We start from the raw sequence: 27,244 nt of genomic DNA, 5'->3' as shown, positions 1-27,244 counted from the left end.
ATCAATAATAATAATAATAGTTATAATGTTCGCTTTGGATTTTGTATTGCATATTATGACTATGGAGTGCTATAGACCCTGCTAGAATGATACTACAGATAATACATTTATAAAGTATTTAATATGATACTAATAACTCAGCATCACAGAATATTACCAAAACTTTACTAAGAATGCAATAAGAAAAATGCTGCATTCAATTAAAAAAACACTACCAATTAATTGGTTAATTTGTCTTTGAAAAAAGGAACAGAACTTAAAGTCTCCCTTACAAAATCTGAAACTGATCCAACAGATCTGACTTAGCCAAAACTCCCATTGAAATAGATAGGAGTTTTTAAAAAGTTAAGAGCCACACAGTAGAGAGTCTTTTTGAAAGTTGCTTCTTGACACAGTAGAGCAGACAGGGACGGGGGGAATGGACAGGAAACAAAAGCATGAATGGAACAATAGAAGCCAGAGAGGGAGTACAGAAAAATGGCCAGATGCACAGCTGTTGTTTGGTGGCAGTTTTATATTTTCTCTAACCTAATTTTAACAGTTTCTTACAAATCTCTGTTTTGCAGAAAGTAATGGTCACCAAGCCACACGGATAGGGAGAGTGTATCCTCCTTATCTTTGCTTAACAATATTGGAGCTTACAGGTCACAAAAATAGTTTTGAGCACACGTATTTTTAAGACCATCTGGCTGCTTTTGTGATAACAAAATGAATTCTTTCACCAGCTACATTTACAGTAACATGACTATACAGTACCTCAGAGAGTGAGAAAGAGTGTGGTGTTTCTATGGTAGAATAGGTCAGCACAGATCTAATCTATCTTCCAAAGACATTGGATGTGGCATAAAATACAAAGCGAGATGAGTAGTTTTGCCCCTCAAAGGGACTGCTTTAGATAATCTTTTATGCATAAACCCCACTTTACAGTTTGCAATCTATAAGGATATTGGATATTTAATCCTCACTGGAAGATAGATGGGGGGCTACATCCTCTCCTCTGTTACATTCTCAACTAGATGAGGAACCAGAGTATGAGTCAGGCTTGCCAACCATACTTTTTGGTTAGGATATGAAAAGTTGTCAATATATCTAAAAGAGTCAGCATAGTACCTGATATTCTATTATTAGAATATGATAATTAGCTAACAAGACCAGTGACTCCTTCATATTATGTCTAAATTTAATACCAGATACTACATCTGCGGACACTAAAGATTCCAGACTAGAAGTGGGTGAGATTTTTCATCTGAAACTTTTTTTCACTGAAAAATATAAATTTGGGTCAACCAAAGTATTTTGCAAATTCATTTCAGTTTTGCAGAATTGCCTTAAAAAAAATCTGAAAAAAAATTAAATGTTCCATTTGACATTTTCAAAACAAAATATTTTTTCTATTCAGAATGACTTTTCATTTAAACATTTACTTCAATTTTTTAGAAGCTTAAAAACTAAACAAAACCTTTAGTTTCAGGTCAAACAAAAGTTTTGTTGAACCTAAAATAATTTTGCCTAAAACGTGAGTTTGTTTCATGCTGACCTGAAACATTTTTTTTCCCAGAATTGTCAGTGACCTGAGAAATCAGTTATTTGAATAGTTTTATTCCAGTTTTATTTTGATACTACTACCCCAGTAATCTTCCTTAAATAGTGGAGATTAGATACAGGGTAACTTTTGTTGAGATTCTCCTAGCTAATGTAATTGTACATGTTCTCATTATCCATATAAATGTACCAAGCAAGATGTTTGTGTAGATGGAAAGAGACAGTTATTTTATGTTAATTTAAGAGTGTTTGAGTGACGAACCTCTATATATTCATACTGCATGTGCTCCTGATAATAGTCGAATCCAAAAAGCGTAATTATTGTTTGTGTGAGATCAAACAGGAGAAGAGAAAAAGATGAGTTATTCTTTCTCATACGATTTAGAATACACTAACTCCAAAGGAGGCATTTTCAGCTGCATGAGTTTAATATTAGACATACTTCACATTTTTTGATGAACTGTTGCTTTAATCAAGATATGGATTTTAAACAAAAATAATTTTGTACAGAAAAAGGTTCAAATCATTGATTAATTTTTATTATAGAAATATGAAATAAAAAAAATCCACCTATTATGTAGTAGAGTTTGGAAATTATTTATACACATTGTAGAAATGTTTTGTTTTGAAATTGTGGGAAATTCTACATTCTAATATTTGCTTTCCTTCCTACTTTTCCGCTGGTATAGGTGGATTCCTCCCCTCCCTAGTGGAAAGATGTGAAAAAAATATATAAAGTAAAGTGTTACTTTCTCTTACTTAAAATTATTTAATTTATTAAAGGGGGGGATGAAGTGAGGAGTAAAAAGGGAGAGAGAGCATGTGCTTTTCCCCCGGGAAAAAGGGAAGGGAGTGGGCTGGAGGGAGAAAAAAGAATGATAAAGCAGGGAAAATAAACAAAATAAACCCCAGTCTTTCCCCCACTTACTTCCCTTTTCTAGTTTTACCAGTGGAATGAGTGACTGTCAGCTTCCAGTTAAAAAAAAAATCAAAACAAAACTGTTTCTAGCCAGCCATGAGACCTGCGAAAAAAATCTTGAAAATATGACCTGAGCAAAACTGGAGCTAAAGAAGCCACCTGGCCTGACATCAGAGCTTGTGCTAGCCCATTGGAGGCCCTAAGCAGGACTATTTCCCTCCCTCCCCACACACACACACACTAAAACAGGCCAGTTCTTATAATAAGAAGTGAATGGGGACCCTAAGCAATTGTTTAGTCTGCTTATGACTAGCAATGGCTCTACATGACATCCACTACCAAAGCAGACCTTGCCCTATTACTTGGGGGAAGGGAGGGAAAGGGGAGAAGGGGAGAGAGAGAGAGAGAGAGGATGACTGGCTGTTTGAGGGTCATGAATGCCCTGACAGCTCTGTAGGTCAGTTGTGCTAACCCCCAAATACCATTCATAATGACACCAAAATGAAATCCCACTCACATCTGAACTGGCAGGGCTGTGATCCTCACTTTCCTTTTTTGCATACTTTGATAGCAGTGAAATAACCAACAGTACTGACATTTAAATCGTCATTCAGATCAGAACCAGTCGGACATTTTCTGATGGAATGGTTTGCATGTTTGCATTTGTTTTCACACATTTCGTGTTTTCAAAGTTTTCTTCATGTCTGAAAGGGAAAGATCCTTTCTTTCTGGCTTAACTGCAACCTGAGATTGCACAGATAGCAACTTCAGAAAGAGCCTAGCATGACCACCCCATATCAAACTCTGAACTACATAACCCAAAACAGCTACCATGATCAACAGCTGCATACTGTCACAACTGAAGTCAATCTCTTTATTTTTAAAGAAAATAGTATTGGACCACAGAGATGGAGAAGTAGTCAATACTAAATGCTGTAATGGAAGTCCATCCCCTCCTGCCTATTATTCCTGTAGCCTATTATACAGTGTTGTAAATTGGAAATCATTCCTTCATAGCTCCAGGTAAGTTTAACCCATTTGGTATGTAAAATATCCTTTTAACTTCCTGTAGTAATGAATTCTACAGGTTCATCATATTGTAATGAAAGAATTTAAATAAGAGAATACCAAACTCCAACTGAGAGACCTATGATAATATATCCTAGTAAAGTGCTCTTAATAGCCCCATGAAAGTATGATTAAACCAGATCTTCTGCCCCACAGTCAGAATAAAGATTCATCAAAAGCTTCACCACACAATGACCCAGAGTGTACACCTTGCTGTGTATAAAATGATGAGTGTAATACTCCATCTCAGGTGATTTATATCAAATGCAAGAAGTGTCCGTAAGTCAAATATGAATGTTCACTTCCTCCCATGCATCAACTGACTGAACTCAGCTTAAATCTAATGGACATTAATACAAAACATCTTCTAAAGAAAATGAAGAAACTGTGTCTTAGACCATGGATCATATTGCAATTTAAATGTGACTATTTTAATTAAGCAGATTTGACAAAAATTGCACTAAGAAATCACACAAGCTAATAATCTGCTGAAAAGACTATTCTTGAAGCTTACAATCTATTGTAGTTTGTCTGACAATCTTAACAGCCTAAGTATTTTATTGCTCAGTTGGAGGTTTCCAGATTAAACTAAATACATGTATTTAGAGAGATGCAACCATGAAAACTCTTAGCTGGGAACCTACAAATGTGTATCTAAATAGATCAAGTCAGAATAAGCACAAGGTTGAATATCAACCATCCATCAGCAAGAGTAGAGCACCAGCCCTCACAACTCAATATGCTAATCATTTACTCCCAGTACCACTATATTTTTGAATCCTTGTTTCAGATCTTGTTTGACATAGTCAGATATCAGATTGTCCCCTGGGTAGATTCATGAACCTGTCCTCCACAAGAAAATCTCCACCTATGCATGCAGAATGGAGGGAAGTGCTGTTTTCAAGGCACAGTCCTATACTAACATCACACGGTACATTTTCATAGGTTTTCATTGCAGAAGAGATACTAGAATTCTGATTCAGGGTGAGAGGGGAAGAAACGGGACTAAGAGCAAATTATCCTGCACCATCTCCTGTTGACTTGCCCATATTTCTGTGGCTGCTACAATATATAAGTAGGGAGACACAAACAATGTCCAAGGGCTCCTGCAGAAGGAATGTTGCACCTTCCTAGCAATCCCCAGGACCCACAGTGTTGGGAGTCCTTGTCCCTCTACACCTATTTCATAGATGGGATAATGTATAGCAAACACTTGGAGCGAAAGCTCATGGAAATTTTCTGTCTGGCTGGCTCCCTTCTTTGTGTTTTCTTCTTCAGAGGGGACAATCTGGGCCATGGAAAGAATAGCACAGAATTCTTATTGCTTTTGATTATGTAAATCAGGAGGTTTTTTCCTAACCCTATTGTCTATGAATCTATGACCCTCCAAGAAGAGGGGTTTGAATTAAATACACGGTTTTCAATATATGGAAGAATATTGCCACCCTGCTTTCAGTGGTTGGCGGCATATCTATTCTAGACTCTTACAAATTACAGGTTTCAGAGTAGCAGCCGTGTTAGTCTGTATCCGCAAAAAGAAGAACAGGAGTACTTGTGGCACCTTAGAGACTAACAAATTTATTAGAGCATAAGCTTTCGTGGGCTGTAGTCCACGAAAGCTTATGCTCTAATAAATTTGTTAGTCTCTAAGGTGCCACAAGTACTCCTGTTCTTCTTTTTACAAATTACAGTTTTTATTCACTGTATTTCCTAGTGCAGATCCAATTTGTTGGGGCCTGGAGCTATAGCTGCCTCTGAAGCTATCTGCTTCCTTGGATAGGCAGTGAATAAAGAAGTATTTTATATATGATCCCTTAACATAATGTCAACTAAGATTGCTTTCTAAGTCTGAAAGCTACCAGATTTAATGAATAAACTGAAAAGATTCAGATAATTCTAATATCATAAACACTTGCAGAGCTGGAAATATAAGCATGTAAGCAGTTATCTGAACACACCCAAAATGCAATTATAATACTCTGAGACATAAGTACAAAAAGGAATCAAAATAGTCCCTCAGGGTATAAAAACTCTGAGTGCTTTTTCATATTACATACTGTAGGATTATTGAAAGTTTGTAATTATAACTATTTTAATATTTCAGGAGTTATCATCTAAAAACAAAGAAATGCAAGAAAAAAACAATAACCATTAACAGTAATTTAACAGGAGTGCAAATGTTAAATTCTATTTATGACTTTGTATAACAGAATTTTCATAGCCTAGTTTTAAGCAGGAATGTAGTTAAGTTTTTATGTTACATGTATAATGTGTAAGTATAATATACAGGAAAAAATAATGTAAGCATTAGCCAAACAGCTAGGCACTTATAAATTTGTCAGCATTGGTTGGATGGTTTTATGTTTGTGAAATGGTTTTGGAAGTGCCAGTGGGGTTATGGTATAACACGTCAAAGATGTTATTTTTAATTTCATGCAAGAATATGACAAATCAGCTGACAAGATGAAATCCACTTACTTACGATATGATGTACTGTATACAACATCAATAATTTTGACATCTTGTGTGTATCAATCCTTCATTATTACCTGTCTAAAAGTTTCTTAAGTATGGTGAACTCTGCAAAAAGTTGATTTTTTTCTACTTTTGGGGCTGAAGTGTCTAAACATGGAGATGTATTTGACTTTGTCCACATGTCTAAGCTGAGTGAAAAATTCATAATGTTTATACACACCTTAATTTTATTTGAAAATTGAGTTTCAGAATGCTTCTTTGTTGAACCCTATGTGTAATATTTGATTTTTGTCCTTGTAGTGCAAAATGTTTTTGCTTTCATAAAGCCCATAAGAATTCTACCCCCATTGTGCCAAGTGCTGTACCACATAATAGATGACCGTCTTTACCCCAAAGAACTTACAACCCTAAAGAAGTGTTTAATATTTTATCTCAAGGAAAGCAGTTCTTCAGGAACAGGACTGCCATACAACCTAATTTCAGTTGAAGTTTATCCTTCATGATGGGCCCAAACCACAGCACTAGATCTACAGTTGGTGGATCAGTCCCATCTCTGTTAGTGGGATGCAAACTTGACCTTATGACTCAAACACTGGATCTGAATTCCTTTGAATTCTGGCAAAATTTAAATTAAGTTTGAATATAGACAGTAAATTTCACAGCTTGGGCCAATCAAATTTTGAACCACTGGGGCTGGATTTTCAAAAGGCATCAGCACCCATTTTAAGGCACCTAATAAATGGCCAGATTGTTAAAAGAAGTCAATACACTGAGTTCCAATTGCATTTAAAACATCTGGCCATGAGTGACTCAGCGGGAGCTGCTGGGTGCTGAGCACTTGAAAAAATGTCTCTTGTTTAGGTGCCTAAATAAAAGCTGAGCGCTTTTGAAATCTGGCTCAAGCTGGGGGTGCTGAACACTTCTGAAGATATGGCCTCACTTGATCCATATCTCACATTGACCCAAGTTTTAAAAAAACATATGCACAAAAATGTGTACCTCTATGCCCGTGGATTCCTAAATCGGGGTTACATGTGTGCTTCAAGCACATGGACTTCTGAAGATTTGGACCATTACCTCTTTTCGTCCTATATTTTTTCTAGTCCAACAGTATGCTGAGGTATACTTCCAGGAATCTGACATGGAGTTTGCTGTAGGTGGTAATTTGTTCCAGTACATGTATTGCAGCTTCAGGAGATGGATTTTTCCTGCTGCTTTCTGACGAACAGTGCATTCATAGGAAACTAAACAAAGTAATAAATTACATGGAGCCAGTAGTTTTTCTAACAGAAATACATTATTTATCTTCATTTAAAAATATTTGAAAATTTAAATGAGTTTCTAAGCCTTGTTTAATTACTTGGGTACTGCAAAGAGACATTTCTTAAGAACACAGCTTATTGCAAAACAGGTGTGCTACATACTTTCAACATTTAAAAAAATATTTGATTTTTTTACACATTAATTACTTAAATGCATTAATTGCTTAATCGCAGAGAAAACTTGGATGCTTCTTTAATCTTGCTGTATATGTGTGAAGCTCACAGTAATGCAAGACTGCAAAACTATTTTGATGAATCCTTGTGATATGCGAATTCAGTACATTGGGAGTCATGGCAATGAGTGGAGGTAGAAAAGCAACACCCTTATTGCTTTTACCAGATAACTGGGGAATCTGAGCTATTACTGTAATACTACCAAACCTTGCAGGGTCACTCTTCCATTCCTTGCACATCCAAACCTCCCACAGCTTTTTATGAAAGTTGTAGTTTTGCAAGGAATACAGAAATGGGCCTCAAGAGCTTTATTCCACTAGTAATTTGATACAGATCCTATTCTGCTAACATAATTGATTAACAAAACAAAACATTTCAATAGGTAACTTATTATGAAATGTTATAGCTAAAAAGGTGGAAAAGTTGTTCTTACTGAAGAGGCAAAACACAATAAATTAAGGCTGATTTCTATGAACATAGGGAATATGTGTTTATTTTAACTTTAAAAAACCCAGAACTCCTAGACCAACAGCCTTTTTCATGTTCTGTACAAAAAAAAAAAAAAAAAAAAAAAAAAAAATAATAAAAAAGATCTATTTTACAAGTTAAACAAGGCACCATTAGGACTGAGTTGTTCCCATTTCTATGATTTATAAGCCCACATATGGAAGCATTGACTTGAAGAGGGGGATCAAATTGGCCCTGTCTGTCTCTTTTTATACTTGAGAGAGTTTAAACTAATTATCTTTTTCTAATAAGGCTTCTAAAATAGATATAGATATAAAAGGCCCACTTCTGAACTCAATTAAACCTATAACCCCACTGAATCAAGATGACTTAATGTCTCTTTCTCTTATTTTCCATATGAAATGTTTGGGATGAGAAATAGACAGTCTTTATATTTTGAAAATATAGGGGATAATTTAGGCAAAATGTGAGTTGCAATTAGTACTACAGGATTGTAAGAACTGCTTAATTCAAAATCTGTACAGAGGGTTTTTTTGTTTTTGTTTTTAATTTGAACTCAAGCATATGAGAAATGCAGAGAAAACTTGTCTTGTCTTGTACAGGTGCAAACAAAACATCCTATTACATGTAATGTCATCTGAAGTCAGGCAAAACTACTGTAGTAAGTAAGGAAGGGAAAGAGAAAATCTGGAAGAGAGAGGGGAATGCAATGGAGAAAGAGCAGGGAAGAGGGTACCAAGTGAGAACTTTACAAAAGACCCTCATTTTAATGTTGCTGTAATATAATACTTTGACAGGAACACTTATGATTGAGAATATGTATGCAGATTAGTAGAGCTGGTAAAATATTTTTGCAATACGAGTTTTTATGCTGAAAAATAGCCTTTTTTTCTATTTTTTTATGAAATATATTTTTCCTCTTTTTTTAATCAGTTCTGCAAATTAGCTTTCTAACAAAGGGGATTTTCTCACATAATTAAGGTGAAGCAGCTTTTTTCCTCTGTCTGTTATGGTGACAGAGTCAAAGACTTTCCAGATTGACCTTTTATATAAAGTATCAGAGGGGTAGCCGTGTTAGTCTGAATCTGTAAAAAGCAACAGAGGGTCCTGTTGCATGGTGGAATTCTTCCAGGGTCTCCTTCCCATGGGTCCAGATGATGAAGATGTCATCAATATAGCGTAGGTAGAGAAGGGGCATGAGTGGACGAGAGCTGAGGAAGCGTTGTTCCAGGTCAGCCATAAAAATGTTGGCATATTCTGGGGCCATGCGGGTGGTATGTGGGATGTTATTGTAGAGAGCCTCTACATCCATGGTGGCTAGGATGGTGTTTTCTGGGAGGTCACCAATGCATTGTAGTTTTCTCAGGAAATCTGTGGTGTCATGGAGATTCCACCATGATTTCAACAGCTTCCACCCCACCATCAACCTCAGCCTGGACCAATCTACACGGGAGGTCCTCTTCCTAGACACCACCATACAAATAAGCGATGGCCACATTAACACTCCCCTATACCGAAACCCACCGACCGTTACACCTACTTTCATGCCTCCAGTTTCCACCCCAGTCACACCACACGATCCATCGTCTACAGCCAAGCACTGAGGTACAATCGCATCTGCTCCAACCCCTCAGACAGAGACCAACACCTACAAGATCTTCACCAAGCATTCTCAAAACTACGATACCCACACAAGGAAATAAAGAAACAAATCAACAGAGCCAGACGTGTACCCAGAAGCCTCCTGCTACAAGACAGGCCCAGAAGAGAAACCAACAGAACTCCACTGGCCATCACCTACAGTCCTCAGCTTAAACCTCTCCAACGCATCATTAGTGATCTACAACCCATCCTGGACAATGATCCCTCACTTTCACAGACCTTGGGAGGCAGGCCAGTCCTCTCCCACAGACAACCTGCCAACCTTAAGCATATTCTCACCAGCAACCACGCACCGCAACATAACAACTCTGACTCAGGAACCAACCCATGCAACAAACCTCGATGCCAACTCTGCCCACATATCTACACCAGCAACACCATCACTGGACCTAACCAGATCAGCTACAACATCACCGGCTCATTCACCTGCACGTCCACCAATGTTATATATGCCATCATATGCCAGCAATGCCCCTCTGCTATGTACATTGGCCAAACTGGACAGTCACTACGCAAGAGGATAAATGGACACAAGTCAGATATCAGGAATGGCAATATACAAAAACCTGTAGGAGAACACTTCAACCTCCCTGGCCACACAATAGCAGATGTAAAGGTAGCCATCTTACAGCAAAAAAACTTCAGGACCAGACTCCAAAGAGAAACTGCTGAGCTCCAGTTCATTTGCAAATTTGACACCATCAGATCAGGATTAAACAAAGACTGTGAATGGCTATCCAACTACAGAAACAGTTTCTCCTCCCTTGGTGTTCACACCTCAACTGCTAGCAGAGCACCTCACCCTCCCTGATTGAACTAACCTCGTTATCTCCACACTGATATATACCTGCCTCTGGAGATGTCCATTACTTGCATCTGAAGAAGTGAGGTTCTTACCCACGAAAGCTTATGCTCCCAGTACTTCTGTTAGTCTCAAAGGTGCCACAGGACCCTCTGTTGCCTTTTATATAAAGCGATACAACTATTCTCAAAATACGGAGCAGTATGTTAAAACATGATAATTCCCTATAGTTGGTATTTTTCACTTATTTCATTTTTATTCATACACTCAGCTTTTCATTGTTAGTGCATGCAGGAGCCACTTTGCCTTTATACTTATTTCCAAAGTCTATAGCTGGTGTAATTAAGCTGATCATGAATTTTATGTGCTCTATCAGTTGGGAATGGCAGAAAGTACATGTGTAGATCCTTTGATTGAAATAAATGAGAGAGATTTGTAAATGTTCGAAAAAAAGATTGTTAAAAGGTCACAATGTTCCTTGCAGCGACATCCCAAGCATACTGCATTCAATAACTAACTAAATACATAAGAAATGCACTAAGGTCTGAAAACCCAGAGATCCCTCCATCTATAGCTAAATGGTTTACCTACAGCGATATACAGAGTTTTGGCTATAATAAATGGCACTATTATTTAGGTTAGTCAAGGTTATTGGACAATGGAGAATTTTAAACAGCTAGAAAATATGATTAAATTAGCTGAGGTGTTTTATAATAATAATAATTTAATAATAATAAATAGCTGAGGTGTTTTATACCTTGGTATACCCATCCTGGACAGTTTTTAGGGCTATGAGGGTGTGCTGTGGAGGTGAAGAAGAAGTATCTGTTACCAAAGGGAAGAGAGACTAGATTGGGACATCTGGAAGGAGCTAATCCCTTGACACTCTACCTTCCCCACTCTAGCCTGTGTTCATGGTGTGTCTCATTTCCCCTTTGCTACCAGGTCCAGCCCACTCCTTGAGTCCAAGCAGCAACAGGTGGCAGTAACACATAGCCGCAGAAGGTGAGAAAGAACTGACACTGTTCTATCCACATAAAGAGAGCTTGGAAGCATTAGGAAGATGACAGCAGCTCAGGTAAGGCATGTATAGAGTAAGAAACCCTTTTTATTGTTCTTTGGTGAGTGAGGAGGCAGCAAATGGACAGGGTCTCTTTCTGGAGCTGAGAGAGTCTGAAACAACATAAGTGAAATGGTAAATGGAGCTTTTTCTAGAATGGGAGCTGAGTTTAATGATTCCTGTCCTGTGCTTGAGAATCCTAATGCACCAACACGGTGGAAATGGTTTAAAATGTTTGCAACTGCAGGGAAACACTAAAGATGCCCACTGGCTCCCTGGCCAAAATGGCAAGATAAGTGAGATTTAACATCCCCACTTGCTGTGATATTATACTTGTCAGATATGTATCTGCTCTGCATGGAGTACACAGTGTGTTGTGGAAATGAGAATGGTTAAATTGTTTTTGATGCTGTAACTGCATTTCCATGTTTTATTTATTTTTAAACAGTGAAAACTTACCTTTAACTATCTGGGTTTTCAGACTTTTGTGTGTTTTTTAAAAGCTACAAGTTCTATTAAGGTTTTTCACTATAAGAAAAATTTTGTTTGAAAAGTTGCTGGACAAAATTAGCATTGTGGGGTTCTATGTCTCTAAAATGACTCCAAGTCAGAAGAGCTTAGTTTATAAGTAAAAATGTTTTCCCCCATCTTCCCGCCTTACAAATTCAACTTGAAATCTCAAAAATCAAACTGGATTCCTCCTTTGTAATGCATCTTCATCTTTAATAAGTGTTTTATAGAAAGAATTATACCTCTTGAAAAACCTTAAATGGGTTGCATAAGAGTAAATGATTGGCCCTGTAACTGGAATTTAGTAAGCAATTCTCTTGATGCTAAGCAAGAAGAAATAGAATTCAGCTCACTACTTCCTAGCTCTTTTGACTCTGCAGGTCTAACAGGAGCAGAGAGTAATAAAAACCTGTTTTTGCCTCACTAAAGTCAACAGATTCAAGCCTGAATATACATGGGGAGCAGATCTGCTGATTGGAAGATATCATTTGTACACAGTCACTTTTCAGATCAGATCACACTTTAAGCTAATGCTATGGTATGACAGGCTGTATCCCCATGTTCACCCTTTTAACAAAACTATAATAGATTTTGTACAAAGTATGCCTTGTAAGGTATCATTTGAAAACTCATAACATGCTGACCATTATTGTCTTGGTAAAATATGTCTGGCGCCATTGGATGCAAAGTTATAAGACTCTACTGTATAACATTTTTGAGACATATACCAAATTTAGAAAAGCAGGCACAAACCAGTTCCTCAGAGACAAAAGGCAAAATGACACCTCAGCCAGGTGTCAACAAAATCAGATGGACTATCACCTGGTTAAGCAGCCATTCTTTGGCAGGCAAAAGGATGTGACAGAGAAGTTTACATTCTGGCAAAGAAGCAGCTGGAAGTTCCTGTTTCCCCAGATTTTCTGTCTCCTGAATCCCAGCAGCAGATGATTCACAAAGAAGAGGAAAAGGAAAATAGTGAGGAACAGAGGCCCCAAATCATTCATCTCCTTTCATCTCTACTCACAGCACCCAACAATGCCTGAAGGACAAGGACATTAACACTGAACTGGGGAAGGGGTCCTGACTGAAAGGAATCCAGACAGTAAGGCTGCTAAAGCATGCAGTGAGAGAAACTGTTGCTGTGAATTTATTTAGCTTGTTAAGTTAGTTATTTTATCTTTTATTTACATTGTAACCAATTCTGACTTTTTGCCTCATTATTTTTAATCATTTAAAATCTTCTTTAATAAAATTGTTTTATTGTTTTATCTGAACCAGTGTGTGTTTGGATTGAAGTGTTTGGGAAACTCCATTTGAGATAACAACATTGGTGCATATCATTTTCTATTGATGATGAGCTTGTATTGTCCAGGAAGGTGCTGGGCAGTACAAGACACACATTTCTGGGGGAAAGTCTAGGAGTGGGAATTTACTTGTGTTGCTCTATAATGTAATTCATGGGTGGCTGGCTGGCTGGCTATAGTACTCATACAGTATAGCTTGGCGTGATTTACATGCTGGAGGCTGTGTGTGGCCAGAGCAGGAGTGGTTGGTCTCACAGCAAAGCAGTGTAAAAGGCACCCCAGGTTGGAGAATTGAATGGACATCGCTGTCCATCAGTTCAGATTGCACCTTGGGTAATGTCACATATGTACTTACATCTGTAACATCAGTTGAAGGAAGATTTTTATATATGAGAATTTTCTTTGACTTGGGATGCTTTTAAAAGAGGCTCTGAATGACAATTTTAAGTACATTATTGGCTTGAATGCTTCACATTGGCTGGTGCTAGAGTTGTCACCTGACAGTGAGGCAAAAACTGAAGTAAACTGTGACCCTATCCCCATTCTAGCCCCTACCACCAAAACAAGGTCCATTCATCAAGCCAAACCTGCTTTATCTGGGATGGGTGAACAGAAGGTAGTAGGAGGGATGTGAACATGAAAGGCATTGGGGAATATGATCAAGTGATGTGTGGAAAAGAGGAGGCATTGGTAAGAGGGAACTGAGTTCTCTTATTGCAAAGCAAAGTTTCTAACAATTTAGTGATAGTGGAATTTATATTCCATTATTACACTTAGATCTGAGTGGTAAGGGCAGTTGCAAGTGGATGGTGAACATGTTTGATTAGTACCACCCCTTTTCTTAGTTAGTATACCCTTGTTTGTGGTTTCACGGGTTTGCAGTTAACCTGTGGAACTCATTATCAGTGGATGTTGTGAATGCCAAAATTATAACTGGGTTAAAAAAAACTATTTGATAAGCTCATGGAGGATAAGTCCATCAATGGACATTAGCCAAGATGGTCAGAGACACAACACCATGCTTTGGTGTCCCTAAACTTCCAATTGCCACAAGCTGAGACTGGATGACAGGGGATGAAATAGTCAAAATTGCCCTGTTTTATTCACTCCCTCTGAAGCATCTGGCACTGGCCACTGGCAAAAGACAGGATACTGGGCTAGATGGACTATTGGTCTGACCCAGTCTGTCTCTTATATTCCTCCTGAAACATGTCACATTCTGTGAATATCTCATTGTACAGTCTGGCTGTTTAGCCTATGTCCCATTTCCCAAGACTTAGCCCTGTGTTATTGTGAACAATTTCCAGAAAGACATCATCAGGCGTTGAGTGATCTTCTGTTAGCACAGAAGAAACTGTTCTGTTTTGTTACTATGTTTGTTTTCACTAACTTAATTGTAGTTTTGCAGAGATCCTTTGTTCTGTGTTTAAGAAACATCAGTCGAGAGGAGGTGAGAATTGTGCACGATAGCACCTCCAAATTCTTACATTAAGAGTGGAAGTGATCCACTTTAAAATTCTCTGCTTTAGTGCCCAAGAAATCAGGGTGATCAAGCAAACTCAGTAAACCTCCCCATGCTTTTCCAACCCAAACCATGTGGTTACGTAAAAAATCATCCATGTACAAGTTACAAACATAACAGAGCAGGCTACATATGATTCAGGGTGTTCTTTTTTTTACATTTCCTGCTGTGCTGTCACACACACAGAACACCAGGGATCATGGGAGAGATGCAGAGAGTGCTGCTGCTGGGGAGAGGGGAACTCAGTTGACACAGCCAAGATATTGTCTCCAATGGCTGGGAGGGAAAAAGAAGGATGAATGGCTTTTATTTATGTGGGACAGAGGAGTGCCAAGTGTATTGTGTTTCAGTGAAGACCAAGGCAGGCTTTAGGATAATATAGTTAACAAACACAAATAAATGGTAAAGCATATGCAGTCCTGATGCTGCTATGGTCTAGTCTGGCTGTGTTCCCCATCTGAGGCCGGTCACTCAGTAGAAGAGGCTTGTCAATAGAGCTATACCAACAAACACTCCTAGTCTAGATGCAGCTTATACTGCCAAAAAAATGTAGTTTTGCTGCCCGAGCAAAATAAACTATGCTCTCTAAAGCATTGTTATGCCGATATAACTGCATCTACACTAGGGTATTTGCTGGTATAAATAATATATCATAGAAATCACACACCTAACAGATAGTGCTGAACTGGTGAATGTTTCTAGTGTACACCTGGTTTCAGTTCCTGCCTAAGTGTGTATGTAGATCAGTCTCCTGGAAGTGTGGCACTGCATATTGTCCTATATGATGTGTGGCAATTTTATATTTTTTGCAGATGCTTAATCCTTTATAGCATGGCCTGGAGTGCAATGTGTGTTTTGTGCTTCAGGCAGGACTTTTGGTATATCTGCAAGAAATTTCATTGCCTTTTCTGTGTAATATTTACTGATTCAAAGATTCACTTTATTCGCTAGAAAGACAAAGTCTCATGCTTTACTCCTACAACAAAGGAAATCTTGTACATTACTCCGACTCCACATGGAGGAGACTTCTAGCAGCATTAACTTCCTTGCTTTTACTGACAGATGTAAAAACAGATGTATTTCTGATTCTAAATGAGCTGCTCCCTTTCCTATCCAGACACTCTGAGCTGCAAAAACCTCATTGAAAGGAGCCTGAGATTCAAACAGGGAGTGAAGTGTAGTTCCTCTCTTCCATGATTGCTGAGGACTTATAAAGATGTGGGGCGGTGATGCTAAACACCACAGTCTGTGTTTTGTTAATTGAAGAGCTCTAGAGCTAAGGAGAACTACTAGAGCTGGGGAAAAAAAAAAAAAAAAAAAAAAAAAAGGAAAATTGTCATTTCTTCCTGCAGTTTTTTGTTGAAATCATGATGAAAAATTTTAGTCAAAAATCAAATTTCAGAAAGTTTTTACTATCTCTAAGAACCATGGGGTCTTGTCTGCATCCAGTAGCCTGAAGGAAGAATCCCATTGTGCTAATTATAACCAAGTCGCATCTCTCTTCTACCATGAGGGATACCAAAAGAAACAGGCAGCCCTCTCCCATTCTCTGCTGATTTGAAGGCTGTTCTGCCTTCTTTTTACTTTCGTTTGTTCCCCTCTCCACCTTGAATTGGAGGGGAATATAGGAGACATAGTTTGTGGATATCCAGAGACAAGCACATAAAAAGCTATTCCTTGGAGTGCTTGCAAACGCAAACAAAATCTGTAGGTTGGCAGATGCAATTTGAACTCCAGCCAAGGCTGATTTGAAATACATTTGCGCTTTGATTTAAGCAGTTCATACTATTCTGCTTATGCTGCATGTTCTCTTTCTTCTTTTGAATTCTGGAGTCTATCTGAGTGCCACAGCTCGAGTTATATGATACTCTATGGCACCTTCTATTGAATGAACACAGTTCAAGAAGTTCTTTTTGTTTTGGTTTGGTTTGGTTTTATAATGCCGTATTATGAGAGATCTGATATTGCTCATATTACCATTTTGGTAACCCTAACCCTAAGCTATTTTGTCCATTTGGAAAGAGAAATTAATTGATTCCTCTGGATGGGGTGGCCCATGCCCAGCTGCTGACAAACTCCACCATAGTTTGTACACTCATAAGTGGCCATGGGGAGTTTGTTTCCAACTATGGTGTACCTTTTCTTTTATTCTGATCATTGACCCTCATACTTCTGCTTTAATCGAGACTATCAGCAAATATCTGCTCCTTAGCAGTGTTCAGTCACCCCTTTCGCCTACTTTCCCCCACAAAGAATCACTGAATATTTTGCTGCTTTGCTGCCTTACGTGACCATCTGTTCTGTTTCTATGCAAGAACTGGTCCTGTCTAATACTTTTTGAGGAACAAGTTTTAGAAAACCTTTATTTTTGTAGTATTGATACACTTCCTTTGAATCCCCATCTAGGAGAATACACTCCATTATGAATTTCTGTTCTGTAAATTGGATTTATAAATCTGCTTCTTTCTAGACTTAGTGTTACTTGTCTTATCCTGCCTCTAGTTTACAAAACCCAATGATATATTATCCACAGTTTTGATTTAGAAATCATTATTTTAAATCAGGGGTTCTCAAACTTCATTGTACGGCGACCCCCTTCTGACAACAAAAATTACTACATGCCCCCAGGAGGGGGGACTGAAGCCTGAAACAAAGCCCGATCCCCGCTACACCGGGTGTGGGGGCCAAAGCCAAAGCCTCACCACCCTGGGCAGGGAGGCCAAAGCCCAAGGGCTTCAGCCCCAGCCTGGAGCCTGTAACCTGAGCCTCACCATCCAGGGCTGAAACCTCAGGGTTCGGCCCCAGGTGGAGGGGCTCGGGCTTCAGCTCTGACCTTGGGACCCAGCAAGTCTAAGCCAGCCCTGGTAACCCCATTAAAATTAAAACCCCACAGTTTTAAACATATAATTTAGCTAACACATACAACAGCTTTAGAAGTCTAGAAATGTATTTATACACTATACAACAGATTTACTAATCCTACACGATATTTTATAATCCTCACCTAGGTTTATAAATCCTAACCAGTATATGTAATTCCTCTGATTAATTTACAAGTCATCCCAATGAATCCTAAATTGAAATGGGTAGATTTGTAAATCTGGGCCCCCCGTCAGCGTGGCGTCGATGACGTGTTCATTGTTGATGCGGAACTTGTAGATTCCTCGGTTCTGCTCCTCGTAGATCTTCTTGCGCCGGTTGGCCACCTCGTTGCAGATGATGGTGCCGATGTACTTGATGACCATGGTGTGCTTCTCCAGGTCCCTGGCAGCGTAGAGCCTCAGCCCCTGGATGCGGGAGCGTGCCAGGTACACGTTGTTCTTCCACTCGGTCTTGAGGCGGCGGTACTGTGAGGACTTTCTGTTTTCAGTTCATAGATCTTGATGAGCTTTCCCCAACCCAATAGCCACTTCTTTACTAAATGTCAACTTTATTAATAAGCCACATAAAAGTTTACACAATTTCCATGCTACAGTCTGATTGGATAAGTGACTATATAATAGCAGACATAGCACTTTCTGTTGAGCCCTCCCTGGTTTTCTCAAGCTAAGCAATACTGGAGAGAGTCACTGATTGACAGGAGACCCCAATGAGTATTCAGTATGGTTTAGTTGTAAGTGGTGCTATTGATTCAGTTGAAGGCTCATTCTCCGATGAGTATCTCCTAAGTCAATGCTCTAACATGGTGTTTGATTGCATTGTGCCTCTGAAGGAGGCTTCCTAGGGTATTTGGACAGTTTCTCTTTCCTCTAGAAGTCTAACTGCATTTGTAGCAACAGTCTGTAGCTCTACAACCACTTTCAGCCCACTTTCAGTTATAAACACCACAATATAAATACAAACAAGAGAACCCCACTTTTGCCTAGGGTTTATGGTTACTCAAGAGCAAATTTCTCCACCATAATCACAATAAAATCAAGGAAAGTCAACCTTCATTCACATAGTTTAACATCGAGACATCACATTATCCAAACACAGTCAAGGACTCTTCACATCTATAGCTAACTCCAATGCACTTCCAACACCATGTGAGCACCAGACACAAAACTTTAGCTCCAAACACAGCAGGATAAACATATAAGGGGGGGAATTTTCAAAAGGGCTCTGGTTAGCCCAGAGCTCAGCCAAGCTGCAGTGAACTCCATGTTCAGACTCTGTCTCTCTCTACCTCTGTGTGACCTTCCTGGTCAGTTCCCAGGTGGGAACCCTGCCGCCTTCCAGCAGCCAATTTTTATTCCCCCCCCCTGCCCCCCCGAAACCTTCACAGTCCTTTGTTCTGAAGCTGGGAGATTTTGCTCAGCTTCCCTGCTAAGAGATGGTTGGGTCCTCCTCTGGGTGGTTGGTTGCTATATGCCAATGTCCTGGTGAACGGATTTGCCATTGTCTTCTCAGATTCTCCACTGATATGGGGTCAGTCTCAACCACTCCTTTATAATGACTCATTCAGACTTGGAAAGCTAGGAGTCATTCATACCTATGTCTTATAGCCAGCCCTGAGAGCAAACAGTCCTTCCCACTCCTCCAGTAACAATGCAACACATAGGAAAAACTGAGGCCCACATAGGCTCATAAAAATATTACAGAAAATTCCCACTTTCTCACAAGTGAAAACTGTCATTTCATCCTATTGTCACAAAACCCTCACTTTGTCTTTGTGAGTCCTCTCTGGGATTTGAGAGATGTTATCTCAGGCAAGAGTTTGCATTTACCTAAGGTTTTAGTAACAAACTCAGGCAAATATAAACCATCCAATAAACAAGAAAACTTATTAAACCAAAATTTCCCAAAGTCCTAGTCTTATTTGCAATGTCCCTCAAAACTGATATGCCTAAGGGAAACTTTCCTGGGCATACACCTTATTCAACACCTGTTTCTCTGGGTTGCTAATGTAGTCCTTTTATCCATTTAAGCTTCCTCTCAGGACATCTGCCTGTAAATATCAGGTGATCATGGCTGCCCTCCCTAATTCTAATTCTACTTTGAGACCCCTACAGATCTTCCCGAAACCCACCAACTGATTATGCCTCCCACTTACGGTTTTTAAAAACCACAACACTTTTATTTAGCCAGAAGAAACATAAATGCATCCAGTAACTCTTCTACCTCTTTCTTCACTAGGGAAAGGCTAACCTTATAATAGCCCAGTCATGCTCACCTTTCTGATCACAATCTAGATTCCTTCTTTATGATCCTGCTTCCTCACTCCTCAGATGTCAGCTGACAACCTTCAAATTCAACCTCCCAAAATTCCAAACAAGCAGTCTGGGTGCAGCTTCTGTTCAGGAGACCAAGCCTGTGTGTCTCTGTGAGCCTAGCAGCATGTTCTTTTTGGTCTTCATTCCACAGCTTATCCCATCATACAATTTCTCTTACCACTTACTCTATAACAACATCTAATTTCAAACAACTTCAAGTTAACATTCTCCCTTTCTCCACAAACTGTTCATCACTTCATTCCGTACAGGTGTTAAAATCCATATTTTCATAGATTTTGAGTGAGAATGTACTGGAAGCCCCCCACATATATAACAAACCAAGGGCCCAATCCAGAGTGGTGCTCAATGCATCTTCTGAGGTGCTGAGCACCCCTAATTCCAACTGGAATCAATGGGAGCTAGGAAAGCTCAGCCACTTGTAGAAGGTACTCAGGACCTTGTACAATTGGGACCTACAAAAGCTGTGCTGGCCTTCTCAACTAATGCTGCATTGCAGGGATCCCCCTTGCCTGTGCTGGTGTACCTGGCCCTCTCTCATTGCTGGGCTGCTCTTGTCAAATCCCTGCTTCCTCTTGCAGAATCAGAAAATTGGCTCAGGGTCCAAAGGGCACAACATAAATCCATCTTTGCTTCTCTTGCTTTCAGAAGGTGAAACTGGATAGGAACCAGGCACTGAACAGAGCAGATGCACACTTCCAATGTAACAAGTATTAAATATTTGAAAGTGCTTTATTCTACAGTTTTATTTCTAGTTAACATGGGTCTAACATAAAGAATTAGAGTAGGCACAAAATAATTTGATTCAGCACATACTTACTGAAAAAAAAACAGTGTAAGATTTTGACCTGTTCGATAGGCCCTTCCTTTGGCTGTTTATATACATAGGTTAATTACTACTGTGCCCCACATACAGGGCACTGTTTGCCCTTCTAGTTTAATAGCTCATGCAGAACTATTAAAAAAAGAAAGAAAAATAACAAAGAAAGAGACAGTAGGCTATAAAAGGTTGAGAGGTCTTACAAAGAGTGAAGCAGCCAGAAAATCAATCCCAATAAAGAGCCTGGTTAACTAATCGATGTACATGTTTATTTGATATTTTGCTTATAAAACTTGCGTTGTTGGGGGGAAAATATCCAGGGAATTTATTGAATATGCCTGGTCCACCTCCTGACTTTTGCATTCCTTTGTACATCCAGTTCAAGATTGCTCTTGTTGGAATTCTGCTCCAAGGCATAAGGTGAGACAGTTCAATTATTTAATCACATTGCTCCTATTGACTTAGGAAGCCAGCTGCACTAAAACATACACTCTTTATTTTATTTATATATCATTACCTAACCCTGTTTGACCTCTCTCTGTTCAAATGTGGGATGAACGTATGATTGCAAAGTACAATTAATTTGAAATAGTGTTGGAAACTGTTTGTAACTTAGTTACTTTATACTGTCAGGGGCATAGTCAGGACATTTTTAATGATCAGGCTGAGTGATGGTTTCGTTTGACACTTTAAAAAGTGTGTTCTATTCAGTAAATAGCTTATGAAACTGATGAATGCTTGTTAGAATTCTTTCCTTACTGAAATTTTATGATGTTAGTTTTCAGTTAATTAACTATAAGTACAATCATTTGATTTATTTCTTTTAAAAAAGAAATCTCTTTCATGCTTTGCAAATTGCAAAAATCACAAAACCTAAATACAGCTGAGATTCAGGTAATTTGTTTTACACCTATATTGATTGCCTTAGAATTATGATGACTTTAGTGCTCATGGAATGGAGGAACTAAAAATATTAGTTGCAAGTATAGTGTAGGTGGTGGGTAACCATGAAGGCTACCCAGAGTCACATTCTGATACCTTTGTTTGCCCTGGACTTCAGTGGGGCTACTAGCAGAATAAGTTGCTACTCAACAAGAGGAAGATTATCAGAATCTGACCTACAAATTGGTCGACACACCTTAATCCATAATATTCCTGATTTTCTGGATCTGAGCTCCAGTGCAGTGTTGCCAATGTATTATTACACACATTTCAGAACATCCTCTTTTGATGGGATTGACAGGCCCCACATTGGCAAGGAGAGGGTTAATGACAGGCTGTGGCCCCAAATGACTTTACGCCGGTACACCTGCAGCATATGTCAGGCATGGGGAGATGATTTAAAAGGAGACCTAGCCCAGGTCAGGGCTGACCAGGAAGGAGAGTTGAGCTCTGCTTCTCCTAATGTGAGAAAAGACTGGTTGCAGCCCAGAGACTGAGGTAGCTTGCCAGTTGGATGAACCTCCTGATGGAAGGGATGACCATACTCTGGGAGACCAGATGGAGTACTAGTTATTTGAAGACAGGCCCTGAATGGAAAGTCAGGGGCCTGCCAAAGGTTTGTCAAATGACCCTGTTTTGAGTTGGTGTTTTTCTTGATTTCTTTTGGACTTTAACACCCTGAAAGGGGTAGGACAGAAGTATGCCTTGGCCAAAGCACCACTACATCAGCTCTCAACAAAGGCAGTGACCTATCAGAAGAAACCCTTTGGCTGGATGAGTCAGTCCTGGGCCACTGTGGAGTGCTGTAATGGTAAACCCGATCATTCCTCTACTATGCAGAACATGGTCTCACTTGAAGAGACATTGCCAATTATGCTAACTTGCATGGTTGCTTTGCAATATAGCAAACATCCCCTCATGACTGGGTTAAGAGTTCCAAAGTCATTTACATTTAACTTGTGCCTTAAACAAGGATTTAAACTCAGAGCCCCAGAGGCAAACAACTAGTGTATTAGAACACCCACACTTCTACAGTTTTCTCCCCAAGACAATTTGTATGGCAGTGGGCTTTGGGTCACCAGAGCATCATTTTCTATCTGGGAAAGATACCCTGCATTGGCGAGGATATTGCTAACTCTTTTCCTGTTCTAATTTCTATAGACTACATAGTCCTTTGCTAGATCTGAATGTTATGATAGGTGGATCTGATGGTACCAGCTGCTTCTAAGATTGCCTGGCATTTTCTATCATAAGAACCTGTTTTCAGTGGTTTATAACTTGGCCAAACTTCCACCATATGGGCTTAAATTATCTATGCCAGGTGTCTGCTTCAGGCTAACTTTTTTCTCTTTGTTTTTCTTTCTTATTTTCTTTCATGTTTCTGCTAAAATGGTTTAGCCCTTTCAGAGAACAAGGATATACTATGCCCATATTAAAAAATATTCTTCCGACCATTTTGTTGAGACTGGGCAGTGCCTAAATGATTTGGAGCAAGCACTGGAATTTGGCAAGGGGTCACTTTGGTATCAGGGATGTGCTTTTGCCATCCCCATGAAAACTTGTCCAAGTATGGCCATTTTATACACTTCTGAAAAATCTCAATTTTAACACTCAGGAGAGATTTGTTAGAGTTTGGCAACTGAATTCTTCAAGATTCTGTCTTCACTGAGCATGCTCCATTTCCTCATAGGCCCTACTGCACATGTGCCATCCTCATAGAGTGACTGAACATGCTCCATCTTGGAGTTGCAGGGCCTGAGAACAGGTGTTTCCCTTGGCTTCTGTGGGCTGCTGTGGCATTGGACACAAGACAGAGAGACTCTTTCTTGTGCTCTCAATGTTCCCCTTCTGGGCCCAGGAAGTGTAGAAGAGGATGAAGAAGCAACCAGAGTGGAATGAATAGGGATGAGAAATAAGGGATGGTGGAAGATGTCTGGTAGGGGGGAAGGAGTAGATGAGGGCTTAAGCCAGGATGGGGGATGGACAGAGAAGAGTCGGATAGGAGCTGGATTATGTATGATAGTAACAAAGGGGGACATAGACTGGGAGCAGAGAGGCAGAAAGGACTATAACTACTAAAGAACACTCTGTTACCCAACTTGCAGTGTCTCTATATTCTTCTGCTGTCAGCAAACAAAACCAACCAGTATAGTGTGTCTCATCCCCTTCTAGTGCCTGGTCCATACAGAGAATAACTGCCTACTACTGCTATTGGTTTCTCTGTTAGCTCAAGTGGTAGATATCTGTGCTGTGAATTTAAAGCTCTGAACCCATTTTGATGACCCAGCTGGGGACCAAACTGGTTCCACAGGATGGAATTTCAGGGGAGGGGTCGATTTCTTTTTTAAATTAGGAAATGTTATTAAACTGTTAAAAGAACATTAAATTTGCAAAGTCAAGCATTCAAAAATTAGGAAATGCCAAACTAAGGTAGACTGTGCAATGTTAATTCAGCCCCCTTATGCATATGCATTGTGACATAATTTTGAATTACATGACCACATACTATATTTTCCACAGCATGCCTCCCTCATTATGGAGGATCGACCTGCTCTGGGAATCAATCAGAGTTGGATAGTGAAGGGAGGCTGTTGGCTGTAGGATTCATTCAATCAAAGATTGATTGATATTTATTTTATATGTCATTCTTATGGTATTTACTTCTGATGGGGGGGGAAGAGCTGAGGAAGAACATAACTAAAGTATCTTCAGTAAGATGCCAGGCTCCAGGTCCTCTCAAAGTCCAATGCATTGTAAGGTTACTTGCTTGGTCCCTCTAGTTTATTGGGATAATATAATAGCTCAGGCATCTATGAGGTCACTGTCTTCAATGGTTTGGTTTAACAGGCCATTTGTCTGGGTTAAAGCCAGACAGTCCTAATTTTGTGCAGCACTGTCCCTGTCCAAAAGGAATGTGGCTTTGTGGGGGAGGGATAGCTCAGTGGTTTGAGCATGGGCCTGCTAAACCCAGGGTTATGAGTTCAATCCTTGAGAGGGCCACTTAGGGATCTAGGACAAAATCAGTATTTGGTCCTGCTAGTGAAGGCAGTGGGCTGGACTCAATGACCTTTCAAGGTCCCTTCCAGTTCTCCTAGGGTTTACAGAGGATAAGAAGCTGGATATGAGTCAACAGTGTGCCCTTGTTGCCAAGAAAGCTAATGGCATTTTGGGCTGTATAAGTAGGGACATTGCCAGCAGATTGAGGGACGTGATCATTCCCCTCTATTTGACATTGGTGAGGCCTCATCTGGAGTACTGTGTCCAGTTTTGGGCCCCAAACTAAAAGAAGGATGGAAAAATCAGAAAGAGTCCACCGGAGGGCAACAAAAATGTTTAGGGGGCTGGAGCACATGACATATGAGGAGAGGCTGAGGGAATTGGGATTGTTTAGTCTGCAGAAGAGAAGAATGAGGGGGGATTTGATAGCTGCTTTCAACTACCTGAAAGAGGGTTCCAAAGAGAATGGATCTAGACTGTTCTCAGTGGTACCTGATGACAGAACAAGGAGTAATGGTCTCAGGTTGCAGTGGGGGAGGTTTGGGTTGGATATTAGGAAAAACTTTTTCACTAAGAGGGTGGAGAAGCACTGCAATGGGTTACCTAGGGAGGTGGTGGAATCTCCTTCTTTAGAGGTTTTTAAGGTCAGGCTTGACAAAGCCCTGGCTGGGATGATTTAATTGGGAATTGGTCCTGCTTTGAGCAGGGGGTTGGACTAGATGACCTCCTGAGGTCCCTTCCAACCTGGATATTCTATGATTCTATGATTTGTCCAGTGAAATTGAGAGGAGAGTGAATAAGGACAAGTTCTTTAGCTACACTGTGAATTCTACGCTCAAGGTACTTAAGGTATTGCTGGAAGGTGTAAAAAGGACTTAATGACCTTCTAAGAGCAAAGTAGTTTCTGCATAACAGGCATGACTCTTCTGAAGACAGCCTTCACAGCAAAGTGTCCAAGTTAACTCTTGAAAAACCCATCTGCTGTGAAGAGTTTTCTGAAGCTGTTTGCACTTGCAGCATGAAATAAAAGGGGACATTGAAGAATGGAAAAATCTTGAATGCAGGCTCTGACTCCTCCAGAGATCAGGGAATGCCTAACTACTCAGAAGTCATGAACAAAGAACAAAGTTATCTGCTTTGTTCAACCCATATGTAGAGAATCTCTTCAGGTCAGAAAATCCAAATGGAGAAATATTTTGCATAGGTAACATGCACACTAGGCTTTTAAGTAACCCCCAAGTCTCCTTTCCCTTAGCACAAAGAGAGAATTTGTGCCAGCTTGTCCTAAGCTTCTTGTTGAGCCAATTAAATTTACTTGTCTTATTTATTTGTTGAATCTAGTTATTACAGAGTTTAAACAGAGTAGCTGTAACAAAGATAAGCTAACTGGGTCAAGACACAGTTATTTTAATTGTGCCTAGCTTGCCCCATAGGGATAACAGTAGCTTTATTCATACACGGATAGTTGTAGAACATTAAGGTCATATTTATTTATTTAAAATGGGTCACTGGTGTAACCTCAGGAGATAATGGAGCTATGTCAATTTACATCAATGAGGATAGGGCCTCTGGTTTTTGTGAGGGTACCTGGAGGCTAGTAGTTATATAGTATTACTCTGGAATATATCAGTAGAGCCCAAACACTATGAAAGTCACTCATCTAAATGTCAGAGAATACAGGTCACTTACTATTTAGACTTATTTAACACTGTTCAGACTTTGCTTTCTAATGCTTTTATATTTATTGACTTCACTTTTAAAGCCTGCAATGAATTTGCTCCATTAAAAATGGTCATAAGACTTATGAAGATAAAGAATTAAAACTTTACCACAAACAGTGTGGCTGCCTGCTTCAGTGAGGGACACACCTTATTCTACTTGCTTGGCATTGCATCCTCATTATTATGTCTCCTATCATCAGACAGCTGTAGGCAATTAAAATTAATAGTTTGGCTTGAATGAAAAGTAGACAGGCACAATCCTGCTCTGCTCATACCCACAAACAACTTTACTGAGAGGGGATATGCTTGTGGACTTCCCCTTCCCATATGGAAGGGGTGAGTCATGCGTCTCTGAGGCACTGCCAGGTACTTCTATGGTGACCCCTCTCCAGATCCCAGAATTTATGCGTAGACAGGGGGATTTGCCAGGCATAAGCTAGGGCCAGGTGGGATGTATATCATCCCCCATGGGATCCAGCAATAAATCTGTCAAACCTCAAGTTGTATTGACTTTCCCACAGCCCGTCACCATACTGGGGCACCCAAGACTCCTTTGAGAAATCACTCACAAGTTGCTGGCAAGAGGGGAAACACTTGAACACAGATAACACTAAACCTTTTAGCAGATCCTCTGAGAACAGTGGGGTGCCATGGAGTTTACAGGCTGCCAGTTCCATGGGGGGCAAACCTTTCTCTCTGACTAAACAATGTCACAATCTTCCA

Source organism: Malaclemys terrapin, chromosome 2 (genome assembly GCF_027887155.1).
Source record: "Malaclemys terrapin pileata isolate rMalTer1 chromosome 2, rMalTer1.hap1, whole genome shotgun sequence".
NCBI lineage: Eukaryota > Metazoa > Chordata > Testudines > Emydidae > Malaclemys > Malaclemys terrapin.
The sequence above is the reverse complement of the archived record's forward strand: the minus strand, read 5'-3'. Positions refer to the sequence as shown.